Consider the following 7,322-nt stretch of genomic DNA (forward strand, 5'->3'; position numbering starts at 1 on the left):
GCCGCAGTCAGATGCTCAACCGACTGAGCCACCCGGGCGCCCCCAGCCCAGTTACTTTAACCAAAAGTGCCTCCTGCCTTAGCTGAGCTCCTCCACGCCCCGTCCCCTTCTCCATCCCTCAGGCCGAAGGAAACGGGCAGAGGTCCTTTACCCGGGCCTCAGTCAGGAGTTCAGAGCTCAAACAAACTGGTCTGAGGTGTGCAAAAGAGTCGAGAACCACCTTCCCTCTATCAGTGCAAACAGGAAGTCCAGAACTATTTAAACAGAAGAAAAATAAACAGAAACCACAGGGCACTACACAAATGTGCTACCTAACCCAGAAGCGAAGATGTTCACGGAACAGAAGGAGATTCTTTGCTACTGCCTCATATAAGGACAACCTCATACGTGCATAAATCCTAACTCTAGAGTTGCAAGGGAAAAAGTCACAGAACGGGATAAAGATGGCAGAACCAAAGCAGTAAACAGAGGACCCGAAACCTTCACATATGCTGAACAAATTAGAGCCAAGAAGGAATCGATACCGTTGGACGTCGACGATGCCGACATTACTGACGCAGAAGATGGTCCTGAAGGAGGCGGTGGAAAAGACAAAGGATCACGGCAGTTAGACAAGAGAGATGTGGCATCTGAATGAGACACAGACGTTCCAACGCTTGGGCGCCGTGGGTGTTACCGGAACTCAGGAGCCCAGCAAAGGATAAAGAAGATGTACTCAAAGGTGTACCAGACAGTTTCCCTGAAATGAGGAAAGAAAGGGTCCTGGCGATCCAAAGAGCATGCCACGTTCCAGGAAAAGGTGATCAGAACTACCCATTGCCGAACATAGCCTAGGTGGGCTATTGAACATCCAGGGTAAAACAAGAACCAAAACCAAAAAGTCCACAAATGCCCCAATATCTTTGGATATCAAGAAAGCAAAAGCAAATTGCCGACAAGGGTTGGGGGGGTGGAGGCTGGAAATCAGGCTGATCGTGAACTTTCTCTGTTGCAGTCGTCAGTTCCCAAAGGCCGCAAGATAAGGTCTTCAAGGCTCTGGGGAAATCTTAGTGTGTCGCCTAAGAATTATATATGCTCGAGCTATGGTTTCAGTATAAGGACTAAGTAGGGGTGCCAGGGGGGGCTCAGTCAGTTGGGTGTCTGACTTTGGCTCAGGTCACGATCTTACCTTGTGTGGGTTCGAGCCCCATGTGTCGCTCTGTGCTGACAGCTCAGAGCCTGGAGCCTGCTTTGGATTCTGTGTTTCCCTCTCTCTGCCCCTCCCCGGCTTGTGCTATGTCTCTCAAAAATAAATACACATTAAAAAAAAAGATTAGGCAGACGTATATTTGTAAATGTAAAAGCACATGGTCCATGAGCCCTGAGGTGGGGCTGTACTTGGTAAGGACAGCCAGCCAAATAAGGTACAAATAAAAGAGTTCAGGAATTAAGAAAAACCTATGGGGATTACAGAAGCCCTTTAAAAATAGTTTCCTGGGGCACCTGGGTGGCTCAGTCAGTTAAACAACTGACTTCAGCTCAGGTCATGATCTTGAAGTCTCTGAGTTTGAGCCCTGAGTCGGGCTCTATGCTGACAGTTCAGAGCCTGGAGCCTGCTTTGGATTCTGTGTCTCCCTCTCTCTCTGTCCCTCCCCTGTTCACGCTCTGTCTCTCTCTCTCTCTCCAAATTAAATAAACATTAAAAAAATAGTTTCCAACAACTGTGAGAGTTATGGTTGTCACATATGAATATTATAAATCTTATTAAAAGAATAATGGAACTAATACAAATGGAAAAATAAAAGATGTCTATACAGAATGGGGGATCAATTGGTACTGCTTATAATACAACACACAGTTTAAAAAAGTGATGATCACAAAATATACAGCTTTTCATAATCTCTTTAGTTAACAGGAATTGTTAACACATTTGTGCATGCGTGCGTGGTAAAAAAAAAGTGAAATTCAACAATCCCTTCTGTTTCACGTCAATTTCTTTCTCTTCTGATAAATTCATGCAAAATTAAACTGAATACCTTTTATTAAACTAGCATATATGTTATTATCCCATTTTTATTAAAGTATTTCTGACTTTCTCTCTACGTATGTACTCAATTATTTGGCTTCCTTTTCATATAAATGCAGAGACAGTTATCCACGGTGATGTTTACCTAATGTGAATAATGGGTATTTCTGGGTGATAGTTCACTTTGATTTTGTACTTTTCTGCTTTGCCCAAGTTCTTTGTGATAAACATATATTTTATATATATGTTTTAATTTTTTTACTGTTTATTGTTGAGCGATAGAGACAGAGTGTAAGCAGGGAAGGAGCAGAGAGAGGGGGAGACACAGAATCTGAAGCAGGCTCCAGGCTCTGAGCTGTCAGACAGAGCCCAACGGAGGGCTCGAATTCACGAACTATGAGATCATGACCTGAGCCGAAGTCGGACGCTTAACCGACTGAGACACCTAAGTGCCCTGAACATATACATTTTTTGAAACAAAAATAATTCAGTGATTTTTCCCCTGTTGTGATAAATTAGAAAACTCTGAAAATGATTATGCCAAGGAGTTAACAGTGCTCTTAATTCTGCACGTTGGGAATAGATGCTTTTCTTTTCCAGCTAGTATTTTGTTCTGTATTTTTCAAATGTTTAAAAATAAAAAGTTCTACATTTTAGGAAGAGATTCAGATAAAGAAGAAGGCTCGGGTATTTTGCAGAAGGCATATTTTGAAGGAGAGCAAATCACCCCAGTTCTGGGTGTGGATGAAGTCTGGGAAAGTGACAGGGACAGAGCTGGCTAGTGTCATTGGAAGCACTGAGGAGACTCAGAATTTCAGGTCTAACCTGTGAGTGACTGGTTTCTTTGATGTAAAATGTGACTATTTCAGCAAAGATTGGCATGGATAATGGATGGATAGGTAGGCTAGCTAGCTAGCTAGCTAGCTAGCTAGCTAGATACATACATACATACATACATACATACATACATACATGGATGGATGGATAGATGGATGGATGGATGGATGGATGGATGGATAGATGATAGATGATAGATAGATTAGATAGATAGATAGATAGATAGATAGATAGGAAATAGATGGAGAGATAGACTGACAGAGGGAAGGGACCAGATGATGAAGAACAAAAAGAATCTTGATTGGAACACCTCTTCCCTCCCTGCAAAGGAGGGAGGACAAAAGACTTCTTAAAGCTACATGTATTTATTTAATCGGGTATCTGGGAGAGACTGGATTTTAAAATACAGTTGGAGGTGAAAATCTGCCCCTGGGGACCTGGACTCGTTTGAGAGCGTCTAGGAAGGAGATTGGAACTCACCTTCCGGAGCTCTGGGGGTCAGCCCTTTGTTGAGGCCTTTGGTCAGGGCAGCAAGAACCTGCCGTGTTTCCCAAGGAATCTCTGAAACACGAGTCAGGTGCTCGGGGAGCAGAGGCTGCAGCCTGAGATGTTCGGTGTCTCGTTTTGAACGTACCTGGCAGGTCCGGAGAGCCGGGTCCCGTGGATTCCCGGGGGTCCTTGCACCCTGCTCCCCCGGGCGCCACCTGGATCTACAAATCTCTCGCGCTGGGTCCTTGGTGTCTTCTTGTCTCTTGATGCGCCCAGAGCCGAGACCGAGCCAGGCCCGGTGAGGTGTGCGAACCGCGTGCCCTTCGCCTCACATGGGGGTCACTGTGCACGGGACCGGGCTTGGGCTGCTACTATTTCCCTCACTGGACGGGACAACACTGTAACCCGGAAACATTTTGATTGTCGGACCTGCCCCCAGCTGGTCAAACCACACCCCTGGGGCCTGGGATCTGTGCCGAAGGAAACAGACTATCTTGGGCAGGAAAGGACACAGGCCTTCCACTGGGGAGGGGAGCGTTTCCTCCTCTCGCTGGGGCCAAACGGAGTGAAACGTGAGGGGCTCTGGGTGGCTCAGTCGGTTAAGTGTCTGACTTTAGCTCAGGTCGTGATCTCACGGTTCGTGAGTTCGAGCCCCACATGAGGCTCGGTGCTGATAGCTCAGGGCCTGGAGCTGCTTCGGATTCTGTGTCTCCATCCTCTCTGCTCCTCCTATGCCCACCCTCTGTCTCTTTGTCTCTCTCCTTCAAAAATAAATAAACATTAAAAAAAATTTTTTTTAATGTTTTATTTATTTCTAGGAGAGAGAGAGGGAGACAGCGTGAGCAGGGGAGGGTCAGAGAGAGAGGGAGTCACAGACTGAAAGGCTCCAGGCTCTGAGCTGGCAGTCAGTACAGAGCCCGACGCGGGGCCCGAACCCCCGAACCGCGAGATCATGACCCAAGCGAAAGTCGGACGCTTAACGGACTAAGCCACCCAGGCGCCCCAACATTAAAAAATTTTTAAAAAGACTAGCAACTTCTAGCAGCAGCTGTAAATTAATCTCTGTGTTGCACAACCATGATGCCTAAACCTTCAATAAAATTGTGTGGAAATACCAGCTCGCTCTTCGCTGAGTTTAAGGTTAGAGACGCTGGCTTGCATCCAGGGCTGAGGTGCAACACTAATTGGGGTGTCGGGTGCAGTGGCCTGGAGAGTCAGGTTACGGGAAGGTAGGCAGGCACCCCCACGTTGAAGGGCTGGGAAGCCGAGTCATAGGAAATAACCAGAGTGTCCTAGGAACATGCTCGTATTCCAGGGGGAGGCTCAGAAATCCTTGGAGGGGAATCCCAGGAAACACCCACTCCCCACCACACTTGGGTTCTCAAAGGAAAGGTGACCCTTGCAACGCAGAGGACTGGGGGCATGAGTTACGAGCGAGGGTGCTCGGGCCGAGTGTGCATCTCTGTCCATCCTCGTTCCCAGTGGAAGCTCTGTCATCCTCTTCCTGGTCATTTGGGGGTTGCTTTGAAACCCTGAATTTGAAGGCGCTTCTGCCTTGGGCAAAGGGAGGGCTGTAAGCCAGTTGCAGCCGACTGCAGGGGTGACTAGATTCCAGGGGCAGGGGGTGGTGTGGGTGCCGATCCCCTCTTCAGCCTTGTGGGGGGCTGAAGAAGGCGCCTTTCTTTCTTTCCTTTTTCTTAATGTTTATTTTTAAGAGAGAGAGAGAGAGCGGGGGAGGGGCAGAGAGAGAGGGAGGCATAGAATCCAAAGCAGGCTTCAGGCTCCCAGCTGTCAGCACAGAGCCTCATGTGGGGCTCAAACCCACGAGCTATGAGATCATGACCTGAGCTGAAGTCGGACGCTGAACCGACTGAGTCACCCAGGCGCCCCCAGGAGATGCCTTTCTGCCTGGGATCCCACCTCATGGAAGAGCCCGCAGGCTGTGGCCGCACCATGCTGTGCAATCCCCTGTGCCAGCAGGACAACCTTATTTTTTAGGCAAAGTATGTAGGAGTGGTTCTGGGAACCGTGATGTCCTGTTCCCCTCTTTCCTTCACCCCTGCAACGAGGCTGGTGGAAAACCGACTTTTTCTCTTTCGCACCCCAACACACCTCCATCATGTTGTTTTAAAATCCATATTTATTTTGTTTCTTTATTTTTCTAACATAATGAATATATACCCACAGGAGAAACTCGATCCCCGTTAATGTGGGAGAGCACGAGCTTGCGGAAGCCTGTTAGGTATCACTTGGGAACTGCTTTGCCTTTGGGCGGCCGGACGAAGGGCCCCCCCTGCTGCTGTGTCCAGGAAGTCACAGGCTGTGGGGACTCTGCTATGGCCACCTTCCCCTGGTGCCAGGAGAACAAACGGGCGGCCACAGGGGGCGCTCAAGTCTCTGGGTGGCACTAGCAGTGGTAGTGGCCAGGCTTGGCATGAAGAGGGCGCTGTGGAGCCAGGCGCCAAGCACTTGAAACTTTGGACGGCCCGCCCGCCAGCCACAGTTTGAAGGTTTCACCTTGGATGATCCACCCGGTTTGTTGCAAATCCTCTGCTTGCTCCAAGGGTGCCCCACCAGCAAATTCCCACCGTAATGTTGAACCCATATGATGTGCTGGGCCTGGGGAAGGGCACCTTAAAAACCTGATCACCCGTAATCATCCTAATAGCCCTACGAGAATGATGTTATAATTCCTCTTTTATAGGAAGGAGCAAACCGAGAGAAGATAAGGAAGTTGTTCAAGGTCAAGATCGTCCTGCCGGCAAGGAGAGGAGCTGAGAATCCCCACTGGTACCACTAACCCCAAAGCCCCCGGCAGGAGCCACTTCTCTGTGCTGCTCCAGAGCTGGGCTGAGAAAGCACCTCACTTCTCACGGGGTGGGAGGAGGGGGGACAGGAAGGTCTTGTCCCAGCAGCAGGAGGCCCACCATGCTGCGCGGGTGGCAGTGGCTCGGGGACCTGCTATTTCACAGGTGTAGCTCTGGTCCCTGCAGAGGGCCACTGGGCTGACCAGGAAGTGGAGGCTCGTCTGCAGGTTACGTCCGACGTAATGCTGGTCGTGCAGTGTAGTGTGGGGCATGGGGGTTATAGCGGCTCACCCTGGGGGTTCCCGGGTCTGAGCGGGTGACCCTGAGGCTGTTTGCCTGCTCAGGGACCGCCCCAGGCGTGGGTGCTCCCTGCTTGTTTGCAGGGTAGGGGGCTGGGGGTCATGCTGAGGGGTATCTCCCGCAAGGAAGAAGGAGCAGAGTCACCCCAGGAAAGCCCATGTCCCTATACCCTGGGGCTCTCTGTCCACGGAGCACAGTTAACGGGAGGCTGTTTGGAACTGGGGATGTAGGGTCGGGATGGGGGTGGCCTCTGGAGAGCGGGGAAGCCAGGGCATCTCAGTCTAAGCTTCCTGTGGTGCCCCATGGCCAGCAGAGCCAACGTCTCAGAACTGGACATATGGATCAAATGCACCAAAAGAACTTGTAGCTCACTTGATGTGACATCTACATGTTCTTGAATTAGGAAACTGAGGCTGGAGGGAAACCGTGGCTCATCTCAAGTGGCAAAACCAGGGAGGAGGTAGAGGTGACCCCTGCCTCCTGATCCCTCACCACACCCGTGGGCCCCTCAAGGCCTTCCCTCCAGCGACCCTGGGGTCTTTTCTGGTCTTATTATAGACTAGCTCCATCGCCCTTCCCCCTCCGCTCCTCCTCGGCCAAACCAGACTTTCCTTTTTGCTACCAAGTGGCTCATTCCTTCTGCCAGGGCTTTGCCCATACTGTCCCTTTCCCTGGCCCTGTGGTGGTTGCTCTGTCCCACTGGCTTGCTTATAGAAATCCTCCTCACCCTTTATAACCTGAATCAAATATCACCTCCTCCAGGAAGCCTCCCTTAGTCTCTCCAACTGGAGACTCGCCAGCAGTCTCCCTTCCTCCTCTCTACCCTTGAACCTCTAGCTTGGGCTTTTCTATAGGACCCCTCATCTGCTTTCTGCCCTTTTATC

The sequence above is a fragment of the Crocuta crocuta genome, unplaced genomic scaffold (assembly GCF_008692635.1).
Source record: "Crocuta crocuta isolate KB4526 unplaced genomic scaffold, BGI_CrCroc_1.0 scaffold130, whole genome shotgun sequence".
Classification (NCBI taxonomy): Eukaryota; Metazoa; Chordata; class Mammalia; order Carnivora; family Hyaenidae; genus Crocuta; species Crocuta crocuta.